The 23,634-nt window shown below is 43.4% G+C and overlaps 1 protein-coding gene across 5 annotated transcripts in view; it reads right to left on the bottom strand.

Annotated features, from left to right (window-relative positions):
• The window catches only part of MAPKAP1 (MAPK associated protein 1), a 235,332-nt gene that overhangs the window by 72,437 nt on the left and 139,261 nt on the right, over nucleotides 1–23,634 (bottom strand). The window lies entirely within an intron of this gene.

Below are 23,634 nucleotides of genomic sequence, written 5' to 3'. Positions count from 1 at the left end.
GTGCCAAGAGGAGGAAAGGAAAGGGCGTACGGCTGAGATTTCCTTCTTTGTGCAGGAGAAAATGCAGGAGCATCATAATTCTTTAGAACAAATTTCTTCTTGAACATCCAGCCTTGCAGAAGGGCTCTTGGGAGGAGTCGGGAGGCACACCTTTGGGCATCTCCCTCCTCTCTGCAGCCCTGTCTGACTCCCTGTCGGAATTAAGAGCTCTTTCATCCCAACCTCCTTCGGGCCGTGTTCCTCTCAGTGGCCGGAGCAGGCTGGATTAGAAGCATTGCTGTCTATTTTTTGTTGTTCTCCCCCGGCCTCTCAATCAGGGCACTCTTTGAAGATGGGGGTGGAGGGGCTTTTTAAAAAACCTAACTCTATTCCCAGAGCTCCAGCACAGCAACAGATTCTTTGTACGTGCTTAATAATCTCTGTTAAATAGAATGACTTCAACAAGGTGGCATTTAAAATTGAACAACCTTGACCAATGAAGGACTCTAGCCTAAGAAACATTACTCCAAGCACACAATGATGTATGTTCAAAGATGTTCACTGCAGCACTGTTTCAATAGTAAAAAGTGCACATGATCTAAATATCCTCCAGTAGGAAACTATCAAATAAATACGGTGTATCTGTACACTGGGATGCTATGGAGCTGTTAAAAAAAATTAAGCTAAGTTAATAAGACATGGGAAGATTTCTATGATACATTATTAAATTTAAAAAGATATGGAATATATAGTATATATTCCATTTTAATAAAGTAAAACCCAAGCTATATATGTGCATTTATATTTGTGTGCATGTACATTTGTTGAAAACACACACACACACACACACACACACACACAAACTGGAAGGATATGTACCAAACTGTTCTCACGGTTATTCTGTTACCTTAGAATTACCTTGGGTGCAGGATGCAGCAGTAGCAAAGATGAAGGCTTTTACTTTTTTTTTACTTTATAGACTTCTATCTGTTTGGCTTTTTGACTGTGGGCATATGATTAGCATTACTACTGTCAATAAAAATCCAATTTTAAAAAATGAGGTTGAACAATCTTAGAGATGATTCCAGCAGGATCAGACTAGGGACTGTGGCCCCTAGAGCCTCCTCCCAGATCATGTGGGCTCAGCGGCTGCTGGGGAGACACCTGAACAGTTCGGGAGCCAGGGACTAAAATGGCAGAGAGCCTGTTTAGGAGTTCCTGTGGTCCTAAGTCAAGCCACGGAGTGGACCACAGAGGTTTCCAAAGCTGCTCAAAGGAGCTGGGCAGCAAAGGTGAAGATGACTGGAGATCTGAGGCTGGGCTGCTGGCGCCCAGAGGCCATTCACAGAGAGAGCCAATGACCACAAACCAAGGGTCAGATTGCCCACCCAGTCTGGACAGCTATGCCTGCCCTGTCCTCCTCATGGATTCTGGATGGTACTGTGGAAAACAAAGAGTGATCCCATACTGTCTCTGTCTGGCCTCCTCAACCTCCCTCTACAGCAGTCCTGATGCCTTCCTCCATTCAGGCTTTGAGACAAGAGGTGGTGTGTCAGCAGTCCATCCCTGCAGCCCAGGTGTTGGGAGAAGGTCTGATATGATTCCTGCCCTAGGCTCAATATTGTGTGTGTATTTGTGTGTACGTGTGTCTAGGGAGTCCTCTGCAACCTCTGCCGAACCCACCACATTTGAGAGGGTATGGTGTAAGGGTTATAAGCCAGACTGCTTGGGTTTGAATCCGCAGCTCTACCACTTACTGGCTGTGTGACCCTGGGCAATTCACTTAACCTTTCTGTGCCTTACTTTCACATCTGTAAAAGAGGGATAATAACAGAACCTACCTCTTAGAGTTGTTCCAAAGATCCAATAAGTCATGCGTCTAGGTTGCTGCCTCTGCTTTCCAAGCAGCACTGGGAGGGGGGGGCAGGGGTGCTTCTAGTTCTCCAGAAGGGGGCTGGAACCTCTAGAGGTCTGCCACATTGGTCTCATCTACCACCTAATGACATAATAATCCAGAAACATCCTCCAAAACTATGTCATTTCAACCCTCTGTCTGGAATAATCTTCCCTCTACTTCAGTTTTCTAGCACTCATTCTCTCCTTGAGGAGTCAAAACTCTGCTCAGGTGCCACTGCCTCGGGACTCCTCTGTGCTACTCATACTGAAAAGAGCTCTGCGTGGGCCTGTTTCTTGTACTTGCTGCATGCAAGTCAAGGGTGGGAGCACATTTTCGTATCCCTGCATTCCTAGGATGGCCACGGTACAAGGGCTGTTAGTGAATACTTGGTGACTAGCCTGAAGCCCAGCCTGCTTGCCTACCATCCTGATCATCTCTCGCTCCTAGGCTCTACCTCCGTCTGACTCCCAATGTCCCCTCTGTCTGGAGACTCCCAATAGTGCCCCAAATCTGACTGGGTTTCCTGGGGATGGGTGGAACTAGTGTGGATCAAGCTTTGGACACTGGCTGGAGAATGGAAGATCCCCACTGACATGGGCCAGTCCCGCCTCCCAATCAGGCCATTCCCTCATGAAGGCCTGCCTTCTCCAGCCACAGCAACCTGTCCTAACATGCTTCCTACCAGAGTGATCTGAGCTACCACACACAAGCCTAAATGGAACACACTAACATCAGAACGAGAAGAGGTAAAGCCTGGGCAACCTAAAACTTTAGAACTTGGAAAAGGCTGGAAGCCACTGGAAAGGAGACTCTCTTACACCAGCTCAGGCGGGGAGGGTGCTGGAAGGGCCAGACACTTCACCACCCTGAGGAGTGCTAACAGTCCATAACCTGTCACCATCTAGCTGGTGTGGATGCACTTCCCTTTGGAGAAAGGAGTCCAGATATTACTTGTAAAAAAAGAAACATTTTTTTCTTCCTCAAATCCAGATATCACTTGTTAGAGAGAATGGAAATCTTTAACACTGTCCCTTAGCATCCAATTTTTCAATCCAATCTGTTTCTCTTAACTTGAGTCACTGTGACATTACCAAATTTTACATACAGTTATCTGTTGCTCTGTAAAGAAATACAGATGGTTTTTGTGGAAATAAACAGTCATTTATTTTAAACAATTGTAAAATAGTTTATGGAAACAAGTGGGGTAATGCATTCAAATAAATGCCAAAACTGGTTGATGGGGAGCCAGGGTGCTAAATCACACTGCTGAGGAATTCAGCTGTGGGGAACAGATAGTAAATCCAGAGTGACAGGATTTCCCGTGATGGCAAAGGTTTCTGACATCCAGCCCAGTACTCAAAAACCACAGCAATTCAAACCCATTTTCCTTAACACAGCCTTGACAGCAGCGAAATTAGTGAATTTAGTCACAAGCACCTAAGAACGAAAACAAAAGGAGCGAACAGAAAGGAGACTTCATTCGTCCGCAGCCCTTTCTGAGTTATATAAAGCAGTGACTCCAACCTGAGTCAATGGAAAGCAAGCTTAGGGCCAACTGTTTTCAGTCGTCAGACTTTGCTATGATACAGTGGAATCTGAAGGCTTCCCTTCAAATCTGCTTACGCCCGAGACTGGCTTGGGTAAATAATACCCTCTCTGAACCTCAGTCTCCTCCTCTGTAAAATGAGGATGATAGTTGTATGTACTTGACAGGCTGTTGAGCAGATGCAGTGAGGCCCCGGGAGTGACAGCATTCTGTAAACAAAGCTGGTGCCAGCTGCCCTGGTGGAAGGGGGGTCTAGTCCTGGGCGGGACAGCAGGCCTCCACCAACGCCCCAAGGAAGCACCACTGACAGTGAATGGCTTGAGCCTGCCTTGTGGGAAGGGAAAGAACTCCAAGCATGTTTTTGCTTCTAATTTTATAGGACAATCAACTATAAACTTGTTACCCTTCCCTTCTCAAACCTTTTCCTTGTACCTGGGTTTCCAGTGATGACACCACAAGTCTTCCAATGAATTAACTCAGTTGCTCATCAAACATCTACGAACTCCTACCACGTGCCACACCCTGAGCTAGACGCTACAGATGCAAAGATGAGTAACACTGACTCTGGCCTTTGAGGATTCTGCACAGTGAACAAGGCCTCCCAAGTTTGGAGTACTTCTTATCCAGCCTTCCTCCTTGTTGCTGACGTTAGGTCAGCCCCCAAGTTCTGCAGACACTACCCACTCACCAAGCCTCCCTGGCGTGCTTATTACCCAGCCCGCAGTGACGGTCTCCCACCCTGCCTCCTGGCCTCCAGCCATCCATTCCCCACCCTATTGTCAGAGGGTGCTGCTCTCTGGAGTCAAACTCTGAAGGTTATCACTTCCGGGCTTCCAATCGGTTCCAAAGCTCCCCAGGGCCAACTCCTCACCCTGCCCTCCAAACAGTCGATCCATCTCACTTTCCTGCTCCTCTATGTCCTCTGTGATCCAGCCAAACTGGTCTCCTATTTGGTGCACACACTCCGTGGTCTCCCACCTCCACGTCACTGCTGTGCGTTCCCTGTGCCCACACCGCCTGTTCCTCCAGCCTGTCAAATCCACATCCCTCCCCTGCGGTTATTCCCCAAGTCTAATCTGGCCTCCACAACGGGCAGAAAGTTGTCCCACTTCACAGTCCTCTCACCTGCGGGCTCTGCTCCAGGGCAAGAGGATTTCTGCAATTCCAGGCCAACCAAAGTCAAGGCTTCCTTTTTTTTACTCTAGCCTTGGCCTTCCTGTCTCATTCAGGTAACTAACTGCCCTTGATCCTGGCCCAGCACTGCTCAGGACCCTGCCCCCAGGCCTGGTGTCCTGCTAGGTTCTCAGTGTGCCACTCTGAAAATCCTGCCTGCCCAGATGCCACCCACCTGCCTGGATTTCCTTGTTCATAAATTATACATGTAATTTATCTGAATTCAACCACATGTGCTTGATAAAAAATAAGGGGAAAAAGAGGTGGAGACATGACCAAGACAACACCTGAAATAGTTTGGAGAATTCCACTTGCCGTGACTCACTGAGGCCCAGGAGAGCGAGTGTGAGGTTAACAGTCTTATTCATCTTTGCAACTACGAGACTTGGTAAATGTGTGATGAACGACTAACTGAATTAACCAGGTGGATGGTGGTGTCTCAGTTTTCCAGTTCCTCTTACAGTGTGAGCATCTTTCTGTGCCAAGTTTGATTTTAGTATTTATATATATGTACTTTTAGTTTTCATCTGTTCTAATGCTAGTGAAAAAAGCTAGCTGTGTTGGATTTAATGAGAAAAATCACAGCATGTTGGCCTCTGACAGCCTGTTTTTTTTTTTTTTTTTTTTTTTTTTTTGCGGTACGCGGGCCTCTCACTGTTGTGGCCTCTCCCGTTGTGGAGCACAGGCTCAGCAGCCATGGCTCACGGTCCCAGCTGCTCCGCGGCATGTGGGATCCTCCCGGACCGGGGCACGAACCCGTGTCCCCTGCATCGGCAGGCAGACTCTCAACCACTGTGCCACCAGGGAAGCCCTGACAGCCATTTTTAAGAATTTCTTTTCCTAGGGGCAATTTTGACAACAGGAATTTTGCTCACGTGTTGCCTCTGTGACTTGACCCTCTCAGGACACGGCTCTGTACTGCTGTCCCTGGATGCTGAGAGCATCGTCTCCTTCCCTGGTCCTTGCTGCCTGCAGTTCCCCCTCAGTCTTTGTGGTCCTCGGGTATGGACTGCCCATCTGCCCTGTTCCGTTTTGGGGAGTCAGACCCTTCAGAGATCGGTTCCACCTGCCAACCCAGCTCCTCTCTGCCTATCCACCTTCCTTCTAACCACCACTGTACCAACTAGGGCTGTGCTTCAAGTCAGGACACAAGCCTTAGTTAAGCATTTTTCTTATTGCTAGTACCCTGTCTGGCTCCATAATACCCAAGTGGGCTCCTGCCTCAATACCTTCCACTGGATTGGTAGGACTTTAACGGCAGGGTTCAAATCCCAGCTCCACCAAGCTTTAAGATCTTGGGATATATAAATACCCAATGGAATACTACTCAGCCATAAAAAAGATGAAACCTTGCCTTTTGCAACAACATGGATGGACCTTGAAGGTATCATGCTAAGTGAAATAAGTCAGACGGAGAAAGACAAATACTGTACTATTTCACTCATACATGGAATTTAAAAACAAACAAACAGAATAATAAATGAACAAACCAAACAAAAACACATAGATTCAGAGAACAGAATAGGAGTTACCAGAGGGGAAGTGGGGTGGGGACGGTGAAACAGGTAAAGAAGGTCAACTGTATGGTGATAAATGGAAACTAAATTTCTGGTGGGGAGCTCGCTGTAGTGAATATGGAAGTAGAAATATAATGTTGCACACGAACTTATATAATGTTATAAACCAATGTTACCTTGATAAAAAAAAAAATCTTAAAGAGAAAAGACCTTGGGAAATTACTCAAGTGCTCTAGGCACTGTTTCTTTATCTCTAAATTGGAGATAATCATAATTACTAACTCATGAAGTTGTTTTATAGATTAAATGAGATAATAATGTATGTAAAGCACTTAGCCTGGCACATAGTAAGAGCTCAATAAATGGCAACTATTTATTACTATATTAATACAATTTTGCACACTTTACCATGTCAACTCTGAAGCCATCAAACAGGTAAGAAGCTGAATTATACATCCTCAAAGCCAATTGTGACTTATAACCTAAGATGTTAAAATATGCTTCTCCTTGTGCTAAAACACACAAAACAAAAAGGCAAATGCAATGGAAAGGGTGGCAGTGGAGGAGGTCGAGGAGTCCTGGCTGCCAGCCATTTTCCTTTCTGGGAGTTTTCCCTTTTGTTAGATCTATTATCTTGGAGCGGGGCTGCCCTGCTGGCTTTCCATTTGCCTTGCTAATAACAGTGAATCCAGCAGCTTCCACTGCAGCTCCTGTCTCCTTCAGCTGACTCTGAGGCCAAGCAGCATTTCCTCTCTGCTCAAGTCTGATGTTCCCTGGGAAGTCCTGCTGAAGACAAAATTTATGACAAAAGTTTCTCCAGCTTTTAACCCTTCTGGCTATCCAGACCCAGATGCAAAGCGCTCCAGAGGAATGCTAGGTCATTCCTACATGTGCACACCTATGTTCTCACTGATGCTTTGCTTCTCTGACAAGGGGCCTCAGACCCCTGGAAAAGCTCAAATGAGCAGCTGGGCAGACAGATGTACACATTCTGGGCCATACCTAATGTGGACTAAATTTGAGCTGGTTCTTTAGCAGCCAGTCTCTGCTGAACCAGGACTCAAAGCAGTCATATGCATTAAAAAAAGCGTTATATTACAAAATTCTGAGTATGACTGGGTCTCGTAACAGTGAAATTGAAGGGAGGGGACAGGACTAATATTTACCGAGTAATAAATAACAGCTAAGTGCTTGGTGTTTGACATGGATCTCTAATTCTCACAACAATGCCATGAAGAAGATACTATTATTATTCTCATTTATAGATGAGGAAAATGAAGTTCAAACAAGCTAAGAAACTCACCAAAGAGCTAGAAAGAGTAACAGGAGCAAGAGTGGAACCAGGGAGGTGTTTCTAGAACCCAGGTATTAAGCTTCATTTAAGACTACCAACCAGCAGCCTGTGATCTAGTTGTGACCTATTTTATTGAAGAGCAAACTAAAGCAAAGGAGCTCAGAATGGGAGAATGACATGACCATGGTCACCCAACTAGTAGTGAGAGGGCCAGCTTTAAGTCAATAAAGGAAGCCTGCTCCTGTGTTCTACAACAGCCATACCCTGAAATAAATCCTCCAAGGGCTGCAGAGGAGGAGAGAGCACTGCTTCAGGCTTTTGGGAGACAACGGGGTGGCACTCCACAATCTCTTCAGCTGGAGAGAGAAAAATGGCTGTCAGCCGAGGCTCCAGCTCACGGGCAAAGGCAGCAGTGGTGCAGCGGCCCTGCCAGGCCCTTATGGACCTGGCACAGAAGAAGGGTCTCATTACAGGGTTTTCATTTTAAGTAAGTTCGAGCCTTCTGGGACAGCTACATTCTAGCTCAATGGGCTTTTCTACGACCTCTTTTCCACCTCTCCACAGAAGTGAGATGATACACTTAACCAGATTAGTAGATTCAGTAAACTAATTTTTGTCTCAATTGGAAAAAAGAGAAGAAAAAAAGTGTCCAAATGTACATGTGACAGCGGTTTGGGACTCCAATGTCATGGAAAAGCAGCTGTTTTCATTTATATCTGAGATACCAGTCATTCTTAGAATGGGACGGAGTACTCAGCTAATAGCTAGTGCTTTTAACCTATGGAAAAAACAGGTCACAGAGACAAAATATGTTGGCAAAATCACAATATAATGGTTATGCTCACATAACATTTTGGTCTTAAAAGGTTTGGAAATGTTTACAAGGGGAAGCAAATATTTAATAACGATGTTCTCATAGAAAACTGACATCCAATACAATGAAATGGATTGTGGCTTCTAGGAGAAAGGAAGTTTCCAAATAGAGGAAGTCCATGTAGGTAAAGGGAAGAAAGAGAAAGCTTTCTAAGCTCTAGAATTTGAAAGTAAGCTGTCTTCTGTTTACAAATTTTAAAAAACTATTCTTACTCTTAGCAAAGTAACCTGTATCTACAGTTTTATAGTTATAATATAAGTCCTATAATAAAAACCAGTTAATTCCCTGCCCATCCCCGAGTCCTTCCTTACTGGTAGTTAGTTTAAACTTTTTTGGCTGTTTCTTCTGGTACTCACTTTCACATTCTTTATTAGCATTCCTATTCAGTCGTTTTTAATATTATTATAAATATCAGACAGCATCTATTAACTGCCGCTACCTAAGGTGAGGATTTAACGTGTGCTTGCTCTCCCTCTCCTCTCCTCTCCCACCCCTCTTTAGAAAGTGTCTTTCTTCCTCCTTTCCTCCCTCCCTCCCTCCCTCCCTCCCTTCCTTTCTTTCTTTCCTGTAATACAGTGTGGGCAGTAGCTTCCTCCCACAGGGCACCCTTACTTGATTATCAATACTTAAACGTCTGTTTTGGGTAACTCCTCTGGCTCCCAAAGCACTCATTAGAGACCCAGGTTAGTAAGGGAACCTGGGAGGTAACACTAATTTCGACTGATCTGCATTGCATTTCATTTTTATGATATTTACATTTTCATTCAATGATCTGATTCTCTAAGGAAGTCTGACCTCCAATAATCAAAGAGCAGTGAATCCATTCCCAAATAGAAAGTGGGCAGCCTTGGGTCTGGGCTGGAGGGAGTGAAGCAGCGGTAGGCTGCAGACTGGCTTTTGCTACTTCTCCTTAGTTCATTCCACAAAATGTGTTCGCCACCACCTCTGGGCCAGCTATGGTGCTGGTCAGGTCCAGGGCTGGTAAACCAAAAGGAACCCATTTTTCTCCACGAAGGGCTTTCCTTTTACTCAAATGAAAGCTTGCCACCCCTATCCTAAGCTGTCTCCCAAAGGAAAGGAGGGTTCTCATCCTTTGCCTTAGTAAGGGACTCACCAACATCTGGCGAGACCGACGTATTAGGAACTTACTGGGGAGAGGCCCATGGCACCTCTGATACTAGGCTGAGTGGCTGAGGGACAGCGTTCTCTCTAGCTTCCAAGGCTGAGATATGGCCTGTGTCTCTTAATTTCCACTGTGGTCCTGGATGGAGTCACTCAGTGTTCATGAATTCACCCAGCTCTTGCTGCCCTGTCCACTTCTCCCTGCACCAGGGAGGGGTGTTGTTAGCCAATTAGGAGGTGCATGGAAACGACCTGCTGAAGTGGAAAGACTGAGGTAGTGCCCTGTGCTGGGGGTGAGACGAACTCCCTTCAATTCACAAAACTGGGTCCTTTTTGTCAGATAAAGGACAGACTGAAAGCTGGAAGTAAGATTCCCTATCAAATGTATCTTGTTGGCTTGCTTATTTTTTATTGGCCATCTCCCCACTGGGGTGAGAGCTCTCTAGGAACCGGCCCGGTCATTCTTCACCACTGCCTGCAACACAGTAGAGATTCCATAAACATTTACTGAGTGATGAGTCTGGTGCTGAACACACTGGGCTCGAGAGGTCTGCAGGACCCTCGGGATTTTTCAGGCTTAAATCACACTTCGTCTTAACTTCATCGTAATTCACGTTGTTCTATTAAAGGCAGTGTGCCACAAACAAAGGGTGGGGGAAAGCGGGGGTTATGATTTGGTATTTCGATGATTATGTGGTGACAGTTTTGGGGAAGATTGAGGAGTTCCAACAGACCACCTTGTATCTTTTGCAGCAGTTGGGTTTTAATCACATCTCACTGGCTTTCTATTGGAAAAAACTAGTTTGCTGGCACAGTCGAGTCTACGCATCTTGCTGACTGGCCTGCCGTGATCAGGAGCTAGGTAACGAGCGAAGGAGGTGCCAATACGTCCTCCCCAGCCCTGCCTCCACTGCCACTCCAATGTCTTCTCCTGATTTTAAGCCATCTTTTTTTTTAAATTAATTTATTTTTATTTTTGGCTGTGTTGGGTCTTTGTTTCTGTGCGTGGGCTTTCTCTAGTTGTGGCAAGCAGGGGCCACTCTTCATCACGGTGCGCGGGCCTCTCACTGTCGCGGCCTCTCTTGTTGCAGAGCACAGGCTCCAGACGTGCAGGCTCAGTAGTTGTGGCTCACGGGCCTAGTTGCTCCGCGGCATGTGGGATCTTCCCAGACCAGGACTCGAACCCGTGTCCCCTGCATTAGCAGGCAGATTCTCAACCACTGCGCCACCAGGGAAGCCCTGAAGCCATCTTTGTCTCTGGGCATTACTGTCATTGTAAGGCAGAAAAAGAAATGCCCTCACTGAAGACGATTTTTCTTTTTTCTTAATGCATTTAGAGCTGTTGCAGAAAGTCCGGTATTTGTGATGTACTCAAAAAGGAAAAGCTCATTATGGAAAGTAGTTACTGAAATTCTTAACACTGCCTTTTAAATTGTTTATGGGGAAAGACCAGCTCCACTGCCAGGTCTCGGAAAGCAGTGAGAAAGGAGTAGGTGTCTCAGGTCCCTGGCTGGTCTTGGAGAAGCCTTCTGTGGTGGGGTAACTGTTCTCAACTGATGGTTTCTCACGGAAAGTGTCTAAACTCAGTCCTGGCAGAGGAAGAGTTTTCCTCACAGCTACTAACAGGATGAACACACTAATGGCCTGCCGGAAGAAAGAGGGTCTTCCACTTCCTCTGGGGGAGATCAAGACTCCTGGTGGAGAGAATCAAGGGGTGGAGGCGGCACCCCAAACCTCTCTGTCTGTAATCATTCACTCAAAAATCATATTGGTATTTAATTCTATTTTCTTTTAAATGTTTTCTGAAAAGAAGCAACAGGCTCTGTGAGCTACTCACTGTTAATACAAACGCTTGTAAAAATCACTTGTAACCATGTTTGTTACAGGCAATTATAGTTTGTTCACTTTGTCTCTAGAATCTTTGCATAGTAAATTAAATTTGCTGATATAAGCTATATGATGAATAAGCCCTGTGATCATTAACCCACCCCTACATATATGGTTTGGGTTTTGTTAGTCAAAAATCATTACAGTTGACTCTCTGGATCTAGTTTTCTCCTTGTTCAATGTAAAGGGTGCTTCCAGCAGATCCATATCCAAACAAATTCAAAGACTGGTTCTATCACAGGGTATAAGCTTTCTACAGACTTAATTCACTGGAAAACAAAAAGTACAGGCAAAGGCCAAGTCATATGGGTAGGAAAGGAAATAAGTCCTAAAAAGCCAGGTTTTACAGTACGCCTAGTGTGGTAGTGGCGATAGGGATAAAGGCAGCTGATACTCACTGAGTACTCAGTACTGATTGAGTGTTTTACATGTATTTAGTCAACAAAACAACCTTGCAAGGTAGGTAGTATTATCCCTATTGACAGAAAAGGTAACTGAAGTTAGAAAGGTTTCACTTGCTAACTTCACAGCTTGTGTGAAAGGTACAGCTGGGGTGGGGACTTGGTTGGGCTGGTCTGGTTCCAAAGTCTATGTGCCCTTTCCATCGAATCACGCTGCCACATCCAGCTGAAGTAGGTGCACTCATCTCTCTAGGGAGAAAAGCATACTTGCCTCCACTGAGCTGTGGACCCTGTAACCTTTGCCAATGGGAAGAAGTACAGCACAGTGGTTAGGAGTATAGACTTGGGTTTAAGTCCCAGCTCCCAGCTTACTTATGACCTTGGACAAGTCCTGCAACTTCTCTGAGCTTTAGTTTTCTCCTTTATAAAACAAAAATCACACCCAATTCAAACAGTTGTTTTAAGGTTAATTGAGATAATTTTTAAAAAAGCATTTGGCCGATTGCCTAGCAAATTTTGAATATTCAGTAAGTGGTAACAATTATTATATTCATAATTCCACATGCTACTTAAAACCAGAGGTCAATGGAAGAAACTGTGATCTCAAAGATATTTAACATATGAAGTAATGAAAGATAAAACATCCTACAAAACGAAGATTAGTGTTTTCTATGCCATAAGGACATATATTTGTAAGTTCAGAAATTTATATTAATATGAGCAGAATTTAAATTATATATTTGTAATTTTAATGAGTTCTTTCCTATTTTATTATGAACATTTCTAAACCACAAAAAAGTTGAAAGAAATGTACACTGAAAATCCATGTAACCACCACCTAGATCCTACTATTAACATTTACTATATTTGCTTTATCACGTATCTACCCATCAGTCCAGCTTTTTTTAAAAAAGTGTATTTCAGAGCAAGGGGCAGGTGTCAGTACATTCACCCCTGAACACTTCAGTGTGCATAACAGTAACTGGTGCTCAACATTTGTTTAAGAATCTTTTTTTATATTTTCGTAAAATTTACATACAATGATACGCACACATCTTACAAGTACCATTTGATAGTTCTGGCAAATGCATATACCTGTGACATCAGCTCCTGACAATATACAGACTATTACCTTTACTCCAAAAAGTTCTCTCATCTGCATTACATTTTAAGTGGGGAAGCTGTGGTACAGGGGAAAAAAAATGGGCTCAAGAATTAAGGGATCTAGGTTCATATCTCATCTACATTACTCATCAGTAACACACACAGGTATGTACACATACACATACACAACATATACGCACACAGCTTCAGTTTTCTCGACCACAGAAAAGAGATAATGCCCATCTCACAAGGTTTCTGTAAAGATTAAATATAAAAATTCTTGAATATAATAACTATTCAGTAAATGTAACCACAGGTTACTTTCTCTCTACCCTCCCTTCCACACTCCCCCCATTTCTGAGGATGTTGTCTTCAAAGAGAAAACAGTAAGGACAAAAAAACCCCACAACAGTTAAATGAGAGATGAAGGAAAAGGCATCTCTCTGCATAGGCAGTCCTCTCCCGATTTATCCACTCTGACTTCAGCTAATTAAACATCTGTCTCAATGGTCTCCTCAGCAAATTAGTCATCCCCACTTTGTGACACTGATTGTTGGTTGCAGCCTTTTCCTCACTTGCCACCATTCCCAAACTTCTACGTGTTTACTCACCAGGCACATGGCAAGGAATGATGCAGGGTCCCCATTAACCCCCTACAGTTGCCCTTGGTGCCAGTGCTGTTCATAATGCTGCCAGACGTGTCCTTAGATGTGCCTCCCCAAAATAAACCTGTTAAGGGGTGACAGCTTTTTTGTCTACATTTCTGATTTCCAGTATGATGCGTTTTCTAAGTGCTATATATATGTACCAGACTAATATATTTAACCAAAAATCTGTTTTTTAAAGTAGTTTTGATAACAAAGCAAGCAGGTAACAACATAACGTCTCAAATGAGGTGAAGTACAGTCTCATGAATTACCAGCTAGTTCTCTCTAAACGCAGAAAAAAAAAAGCTTTGCTGGGGAACAAATGGCCAGGAGGCAACAAGCAAAATGACCTGGTCTGGACGCGTGCCTTTCCCTACATCCCGTGTGTGTGTTCGCGCGCGCACACACCTGCTTGAGCTGCAAAGGGGGAGGTGGGGTGGGGAGAACTGTATCTAAACTACGGGGCACTTCTCAAAAATAGTTTTCTGAAATAGACTTCCTCTCAATCCTTCTTCCCATTAAAACAACTGAGTGACTTAAGAACTATCTTTTAGAAGGGTTAAGTGGCTAATAAAAGCATTTAAAATGCTTAATTATGCTGGAAACCTAGAAATGGAAACTGAGACTACATATTAACTGCTAACCATCAGCTTGGCAAAAGTTAAAGATTGATAACATTCAGTGTTGGAAGTAGGGGAGGGAAGAGACGCTCTCACATACTCTTGGAGTGTCAAAGGATGGGTATAAACTTTGAGAGGCAATTTGTTTTTCTCAACATTTTAAATAAGCAGACCTTTGACAAACAATCCCATATTTAAAACCTAGCACAAATGTGCAATGAATACTGCCACAAGATTGTTCACTGCATGTTTTTTTAATACTGAAAATTTGGAAATAACCTAAAAGTCCACCAATAGAGAGCAAAGTTAAATAAATTTAACCAAAAAGATAAAAATGCAGTGGTCACTCTAATATAGAAGAATGCTTATGACACAGTATTGAGTAAAAAAAAAAAAAAGCAAAATCATGCATATTGTATGGTGTCATTTTTAAATGACATGGATACATTTTTCATGAGTTCATTTAACAAACGCTTTTTGGGTGTCCTCTATTTGACAGGCATTCTGCTAGATGTTGGGTATGTAGTGATTTAAAAAAACCCAAAAAACATAAAACAGGGTCCTGCCCACATGAAACTTATAGCCTATATGTACACCTGAATGTGAAGTGAATTAAAAAAAAACAAAGGGCTCGCACTGAAGAAGGAACCTTCATTTTTTATTTCACACATCTCCAAAATTTTTGTTTTCAATCACTATTTAATTTTATTAAAAAAGAAAGAAAGAAAGAAAAAACACAACTCTTTAAGAGCCTATCTTTTGCCACCACCTTGTTGTTGTTCTTCACCACCTTGTTTTTTTTTTTTTTTTTTTTTCTTTTTTTTCTTTTTTTGCGGTATGCGGGCCTCTCACTGTTGTGGCCTCTCCTGTTGCGGAGCACAAGCTCCGGATGCGCAGGCCCAGCGGCCATGGCTCACGGGCCCAGCCGCTCCGCGGCATATGGGATCCTCCCAGATCGGGGCACGAACCCGTATCCCCTGCATCGGCAGGCGGACTCTCAACCACTGCGCCACCAGGGAGGCCCATCACCTTGTTTTAATATTAACCCCAGGAGACCTGGTGGCAGCTCCAAGCTTTTTCAATTCTCCCCCAAACTGTGCATTCAGCTTGAATAAAAGAAATCCAACTTTACCCTGGTGTCCACCCCTCTGCTTCCTGAGCTGAGCACCACCCACTGCCTCCACGCTCATCACCCGTTGGATAGAGTCAAGAGCCTCCTCACTGGTGTCTCTGCCTCCTGTTTTGCGTCCTCTAATCCATTTTTATAACATAGCACGTTTTCTAAAAGAAATTCTCACTATATTGCTCTCCTTGCAGTGGTTCCCCTCTGCCATCAGAGCAAAGTTCAAATCCAGCATAGTTCACAAACACGATCTGGTCCCAAAGGACCACTCGAGCCTCATCGTTCCCCACCCTCCCATCTCCTCCTACTCTACTGCTTTATTAGACTGAGCCACTTGTGGTTTCCAGAAGGCACTAAGCTCTCACTTCGCTCCTTCCGCCTAAATGCTCTTTCTCATCCCTCTTCACTTGGCCAGTTTTTACTCCCCTTTGGGTCTCAGCTGGAGCATTTGCTTAGGATAGTCCTCCCTGACTCCCTAAAACTGGACTAGGGCTTTCCTCCTACAATGTGCACCCAGGCCCTATATTTGTTTCCACTCAGCACTTGCATGGTATTGTGAATGGCTGTTTGTTTGTCTCCCCAGCTAAACAGTAAGCGACTCAAGGGGAAGGACCATTTCTTGGCTTCTACAAAATCCCTAGTGCCTACGTAGTGCCTGCTGCATATAACTGCCCCCAGTAAATCCGTGTAGTTCTATTTTTGAGTACACTATCAGGCCTGGCCTGGTCAGTTCTGTCCCTGCCTAGCTTCTGCAGCGTATCCTCTGCCCCAGCCCTGCTCTAGTAATTCGGAACATCTATGTTTTGTGGCTATACCTCAAAACACCTCTGCCTGGAATGTTTTTCTCGCTTACTCATCTGGCAAAGTTCTAATTAATCTTCAAAAAAGCTGTCAAAGGGCTTCCCTGGTGGCGCAGTGGTTGAGAGTCCGCCTGCCGATGCAGGGGACACGGGTTCGTGCCCCGATCCCGGAAGATCCCACATGCCGCGGAGCGGCTGGGCCCGCGAGCCATGGCCGCGGAGCCTGTGTGTCCGGAGCCTGTGCTCCGCAACGGGAGAGGCCACAGCAGTGAGAGGCCCGCGTACAGCAAAAAAAAAAAAAAAAAAAGCTGTCAAAGAAATTATTTACTCCAGAGCATCTTTTCTCAGCCCGCTGCCTCACCCAGTGGTTTTAAGTAGTCTCTTATCTGTGTTGCTTTAGTAGCTCATGTACCATATTTTAGTGCCTCTGAGTCTGTTTTCTCATCACGTTTTCCACCTGATTTCTAGTGTGGTGGCTGGCACAGAGCAGGCAGCATTGGATGATGACTGCTGAACTAATAAACAGGGTATCTCAGAACCCAGAGCTTTCGAGCACACACAGCTTTCTGTATGGTGCCCTTGATTCATCTTCTCAACCTCTCCCACGTTACAGCTCAGGAAAGGAATAAGGCTCAGAGAGGTAAGTACACGACTACACATTCAGTTTTCTTATTCTAAAATACATTTTTAAATATTTCTAAAAGCAGGATATAGTTTACAATCAATATAGACATTTAATATTCTTTCTTTCTTTCTTTTTTCCTGAAGAGCTATTATTAAATTAGTGGTGTTCTAGAATTAGTCCCTAGTGGACCCCAGGAAAGGTCCTGTGACTCCGAAATGTGTGTGCCCCCTGTACCAGCACAAAGCCTCTTGGTAGTCTATGTCTTTTCTCTTCCTTTCATTCTTTTTCTTTAATCTAATCCACGCTGGTGACTGCTCCAGATGGAGTGAATGAATAGATTTTGTGATGGAAGAGGAACTTCTGAAAGATTAGCAACTAGCAGGAAGAGTAAATGCCGGTCAAATGTAGTTCTGGCGAATGACACATTTCAAGGTTTTCTGATGTGGCGGTTGCAGGAGCTCATAATACCCTTTTAAAATAACTGGGTCTCTGAAGTAATTCCAAAAGATTTTTCCTTGAAATAAATTCTCTCAACTCCCAAGCTTTCTGGATAAAATAGTTGACTGCAATGCCATCTTTAACATGCTCTGCTTTATACTCAAGAAGATCCATCATGAGCCTCAGATCGCTCCAGCCAGGGGGAGGCTCAGGTGAGATGAAACAACAAGATAAAGAGGCAGAGTGAGGAGGCAGGAGGAATATGTAACTGTGAGATTCCGGCCTGGGTCACTCCTGACTTGTAAACATCTTAGCGGTCCTCATTTACTGTATCATTGTCCTACTGGGTTACTGGATACCAAGTATCAGGTCTTTGTTTCTTATCCAACCCCCACGTGTGAGTGGCATCTGCATGACTATTTATTTTTTCATGAGGAGGAGCAGTTTTCTGCAGAAATTCCTGCCTTTTTGACAAAGAACATTTAAACAGTCCTATTTACCTTTCCTCCCTCATTTTTTAAAAGAGGATACAGAGTAAGGAAAGCAAATGTCTGGGTCTCTGGCTGGCAAACCACTTTCACAGAAGAAAGGTTACTGGATTTTCTGCCTTTACAATTACACAAGAAGCAGGCAGGACTCTGTTCAGTTTTACAGCCAGAAGATTCTTATGCTAACTTCAGCCTTTGGAGAGTATTTCAGGTTAGAAGAGTGTTAAAAATGCTACTCCATCTAAAACACAGGGGCTTCTCTTTTCCATAGGGCAGCTCAGGACAGGTGTATGTTGCTTTAAGAAAGCTAGACATAAAACATTAAAACTGACACCAATACAGACAAACTGTGCAATTACAAAAAGAATTCCTGGCTTTATATCCAGATTCACCACAGGGTTCCTTTAAATGCTGCACTTCCCTGATTCATTTAGATCTTAGAATCAATGAACATTTCTGTTTACAGAATTTTAAATTTGTTCTCCCATTAGGGTTCTAATAAGCAACACGGTACAATAAAAAGAGTATGGCTTTGAGGTCAAAAAAGCCTGGGCTCCAATTTAAGATTATGTCATTTACTTACTGGGGAAATTTGGGTAACTTTCACTTCTCCTAGAACTGAGGAAAGGGAGGCTGAGAGAGGGAAGAAAGTATATGATCACATGTATAGTTATCATAGTTCCTTAATTCTAAGATGCACGTTTGCCCCTACTTTTTAACATTTCTAAAGTCTCATCTATAAAATAGGCACAATAAAATCTCCTTTCTAGGGGTGTTATGCAGATTAAATGAGATGCTATCTGTAAGTACACAAAGGCACTCAATAAATCAGCTCTTACCCCATTGGAATAGATCTTGGGGAAAGACCAATTTCTCCCTGACACATAAATCCCCTTAAAACATTGTTAATAAATAACAATTTGTATATAACTGTCTAGGTCTATTTGGCATGAAAGTAAGGCCTCTCGTGTGAGGTTGCAGGGAGTGAGCCAGAGACCCTGGTGCTGCTGGTTCATTCTAGCAGGTCTCTTTTGGGTACAGGCTCCGAATCCCCACCCTGGCTTCCTGGGCTCGGGGCCTGGTCTGTATTCCTGTCATACTGCAGCCATCAACTCTGTACTTCTTTTCAATTCTTTTCTTTGTGTTCATATTCTCTGTATATCCTACTCCCTCTTTGGGCCTCGGTGTATTTCACAGAGGTTAGAAGTTTAGATTTTATTCTGAATGCAACTGGAAGTCATTGAAGGGTTTGGACCAGATATAATTTGATTTATATTTTAAAAACCTCTTTGTCTGCTGCTTTGTAGGTAAGAGACTGGAGGGGCCAAGAGGAGAGGCAGGAAAAGCAGCCAGGGTGTATTTCAACAGTCCAGGTGAGGTCTTGGTGATCTGGATTCATCCAATGGAGATGGAAAAGACTGAATTCAGGACATATTCTGGAGGTAAAAATGAGAGGACTTGCTCATGGATAAGATGTGTGGAGTTAGCACAGGGAAGAATTCAAGGGTCATTTTTACTACATTTTTTTGGGGGGGTGATGGGGGGAGAAAGTTAAGTAAATTAACTTCAAAGTAATCTGAAATGTTTTTTTTTTTTTTTTTTTTTTTGTGGTACACGGGCCTCTCACTGTTGTGGCCTCTCCCATTGCGGAGCACAGGCTTCGGACGCGCAGGCTCAGCAGCCATGGCTCACGGGCCTAGTTGCTCTGCGGCATGTGGGATCTTCCTGGACCGGGGCATGAACCCGTGTCCCCTGCATCGGCAGGCGGACTCTCAACCACTGCACCACCAGGGAAGCCCTGAAATGTTCTTTTTATATTAAAATAGTAAGCCTTTAACAGCCAAGGCTTTGAAAGACACTGCCCCTCTCCAACTCTTCACAGCTTAAATGTGAAGGTCATAATTTCAATGTCAATTTCTCTGGGAGGTGTTCCCTGACCATCCATAGAAAGCAGTGAGCTGCCCTGCATCTCATCTTCTCTCTCTCAGCCCCTCATGTTTACTCTCACTTTAGAATGTAAGCTCCTCTTCAGCAAGGGTCCTGTAGATCTGCTTCACCACAGTCTCCCTGCACCCAGCATAGGTCTGACCCATGAGAGCATGAGTGAGTGTACACACAGCTACAAATATATTATAGATCAATATTTACACCTTACATGAATTTTTAAGATAAAACTTGAGCATCCAATACTGTCATCATTAGCCATCCCTCAGATCAGAACCTCACACACCCTGTGGTAGATGTTCACTCCCCTCTCTGCTCCTAGCAGTACTTTAGGGAATAGTGTTTGAGAAGTCCTAGACTAGACTATCTCCTTGGTGACATTCTAGGGATCTAGTGAAAACACAGTAAATTAGCTATCAATAATGTGGTCTGGGCTTTCCTGGTGGCGCAGTGGTTGAGAGTCCGCCTGCCGATGCAGGGGACGCGGGTTCGCGCCCTGGTCCGGGAGGATCCCGCGTGCCGTGGAGCGGCTGGGCCCGTGAGCTGTGGCCGCTGAGCCTGCGCATCCGGAGCCTGTGCTCCACAACAGGAGAGGCCACAACAGTGAGAAGCCCGCGTACTGCAAAAAATAAAAAAAAAAAAAAAAAAAAAAAAAAAATAATAATAATAATGTGGTCTGTAACTCCAAACAGAGATGTTAAGAGGGAGTTCACTTGACAAAGCTAACATTTACCTTTCAAATTCTAGGTGAAATTTTGTACGGGGAAAGTAGGAATGAATGTCATAAGTCTTATTGACAATATTACAAGAACTTTTCAAAAAGGATCTTCAGACTAATAAAAATTTGTCTTTCACATCAAAAGGCAAGAATGGACAGGGGTGAGAAAAAGTTGATATGCTTCTGGTTCAATCTTTCAGCAGATGATAAAGAAAAACTCCTCCATTTTACAATAACAACAAATATTGAAACCACAGCCATACAGATCACTATTCTGCTTAGAAAATCCTACTTCGAAGCCTTCTCTCTTTTGTAGACCCAAAGATACCTCTATTTCTGCATCAGTGTTACAGCTGAATTTAGGTCTACCTCCAGTTCTCAAGTGCCTCTGTCATACCCAACATCACGCTTCAGGAGGCTGGTAAAGGTTGGTGTGTAATAATATTTTAACAACATCAAAATACTAAGAAGCTCAGAAGGTCATCACTGATTGTGAGGATGAACTTGATAAAAGGAGAACTTGACAAACTAAGGCCTTTACTCACTAAACAACAGGTTAGTGTATTTTACTGGTTAAATCAAGGGACCTGACAGGCTACTCTTCATTATGTTAAAAACATACCCACCTAACTGTTAAAATTAGTAAAGGAGTTTCAGCTAATTCTTCTAAAACTGGATTCTCCATTTACAATTTTCTTAAATCATGGGGACTTTCTGCCAATGCAAGTAGATTCCAAATGTCAAGTAGGTCAGTAATAAAATGAAAAGCTGGAGAGAAACTTTTAAAAGAGACATTTAAAAATGGGCTTAAAAAAATAGACCTTAGGCTTCCCTGGTGGCGCAGTGGTTGAGAGTCCGCCTGCCGATGCAGGGGACACGGGTTCGTGACCCGGTCCGGGAAGATCCCACATGCCGTGGAACGGCTAGGCCCGTGAGCCATGGCTGCTGAGCCTGCGCGTCCGGAGCCTGTGCTCCGCAACGGGAGAGGCCACGACAGTGAGAGGCCTGCGTACCGCCAAAAAAAAAAAATAATAATAATAATAATAAAATAGGTCTTAGCAGAGAACTGACTGACCACACTATGAAAAGATTACTGTAAGTTCAGTACATGAATATTAATAGAAAAAACCTGCAGTGTTCATAAATAGTTATGACTTGATGAAATAATTACAAATAATGCAAGTCAAAATTTTAGATCAGTTGCAAGTATCTGTAATGATATTCTATCCATAAAAAGCAAAAATATTTTAAAACCCTAGAGGTTTCCATTGACAAAGCTATTTACCTAAACAAAGAAGAATTCTTTTGCTCAAATATCTATCACCTCTGATTTTCTACAAATGAAAATTGGTGAGGGAATGCCAGGGGGAAGGGCAACAGAGTATTTAAAGACTAGGCCAGTCATTAAGCCCACAGCTTGATTTAATAATGAAATAGTTTAAGTTCTCAATTTACTATTATTAAACAGAGAGTTGTATGGTCATTCGGGAAGAAAAGATGAGAGATGTTAAAGGTTTGTGAGTAAGCAGCTAGAGTTCACTGTCAGCCGATGAAAGGAGTTCTGAAATCCTGGTCTAATACGACTAACCTCTAAGGCACAAGCAGTGTGAGAACTCTTGACCCCGCATGGCACATGCTGTCTAATCTCAAGTGCTATTTCTCCCTTCTCACTTAAATTAAATAATAGTAGCAAAGAGACAAGTGCTGTTCTGCGCTCAATCAGGTGAAAGCTGTTTGAAGAGAGGGCTGAGCCAGACACCGGGCATGGCAGGTACCTTCTTGCAAAGACTGAGCGGGTCACTGTGGTAGAGGCTTAGGAAGTGCAGAATGAGTGTCTCTAACCTGGCATCTCCTGACACCAAGTCCATGACTAAGTTCATGTGTCATAATGGGTAAGTAATAAGTATTTCACAGCCAACTGTGAGCACTAACAGACTTTTTTTTTTTTTGAGTAAATTTACTTGTGTTTCTTTCTATGACAGGAGGATTTTCCCCTTCATTAATCACCCTCCAAAACAAGTCCCCTCCACAATACAAAGGTCCAAAACACAAAATATACCCTGCCTTTACTAAGTTAACCTTAAATAAACATCTTTTCCAAACTGGAGATAATCCTTCTATTTCTTGAGACCAGACTTAACAAAGCAATAGAAAGAGCTTCTTATTTTAAAAAGCTTTTTGGATCAAGAAAATGGACAGTAATTTATGTAAATGCATCAATCTCAATTGACTTCTCTAGTATGAAAAGGAATAAATAATGCAGATGACTGTTTTTCAGACAACGAGTCCTAACTCTTTGCCAATGATATGGCAAAGACTCTGATGGAAATGGCAGGGATGTGTACACAAAGGTGAACATAAATAAATGTGTGTATGATAAACGTGGTTGCTGGAGATGGACACAGATAAATAGGTATGCAATTGGACAGGGATGGCTGGAGACGGAGGGAAAAACACTGGTTCAGCTGTATCCCAGTGAGTTCACAGAGCTTTCATGATCTAAAAAATGTGCGACAGCAGAATTTCTATTAAGAAGGTTAAAAAAGTCCTATCTCCTCTTGGGCAATTCAGAATAAAGCTATCTCAGAATATAATAAATATGTCATAAAATACACTATTATATAAAAAATTTAGGGACAAAAACAAGACGAGAAAACCAGGATCCTAAAGGTAGAAGAATGCTTATTTGATACCTTTAAATATCTGAAACTGTTTAAATGCTATTAGATTGTCACCTAGAACCCTAAATTTCTACTTTCCCCTGGGAAAGTAGAGGCTATGCCTCTTCAATCATCCCTTAAATGCAAAGAGGTTTGACCCCCATGCAATGGATAGAAGTCACCCAAAAAATGAACAAAAGAGGTGTTTGGAAAAACCAGAACACCATTCATCCCAGCTAACGACTTGTTCATTATGAGTGATGATGGATAAAGACTTCTCATGCTGAGATGAAATCAAGATTTATATGCATTGTTTCCTCTCCCAACTTGTGGGAAGATCATCATCATTTAATTCTATCTCTGCGGCCAGTGATGGGCATCCAGAGAGCTGGTTATCAAACGGCGCAGTCAGCTGGCAAAAGCCGAAACGTGCAGTTGGCACATCTGGACGGAGCCGCCACAGCCGAGGGTGAACAATGACTCCTGGCAAGCATCCAAATTGCTTGCAGACGCTAGCAGGTCTCATCTACAACCGCCCCTACCAGCATCTCTCTCTCTCTCTCTTTTTTATGAGAATCAGATTTTCATTGCTCCATTCAATTGCTCTCCTCTGCCATTTTTTACAGCTCTTATCGTTCCCCTGGAATATGGCCTTGAGACAGCTCATCCGTGTCCTTCACTGTGTTATCTCTTCTAACTTTTATTAAAACTTCAGCTTTCATCTGAAGATAGCTAATTAAATCTGGAACAGATTATATTCCTCCCCTTAAAAGGAAC

Source organism: Mesoplodon densirostris, chromosome 6 (genome assembly GCF_025265405.1).
Source record: "Mesoplodon densirostris isolate mMesDen1 chromosome 6, mMesDen1 primary haplotype, whole genome shotgun sequence".
Lineage (NCBI taxonomy): Eukaryota > Metazoa > Chordata > Mammalia > Artiodactyla > Ziphiidae > Mesoplodon > Mesoplodon densirostris.
The sequence above is the reverse complement of the archived record's forward strand: the minus strand, read 5'-3'. Positions and strand labels throughout refer to the sequence as shown.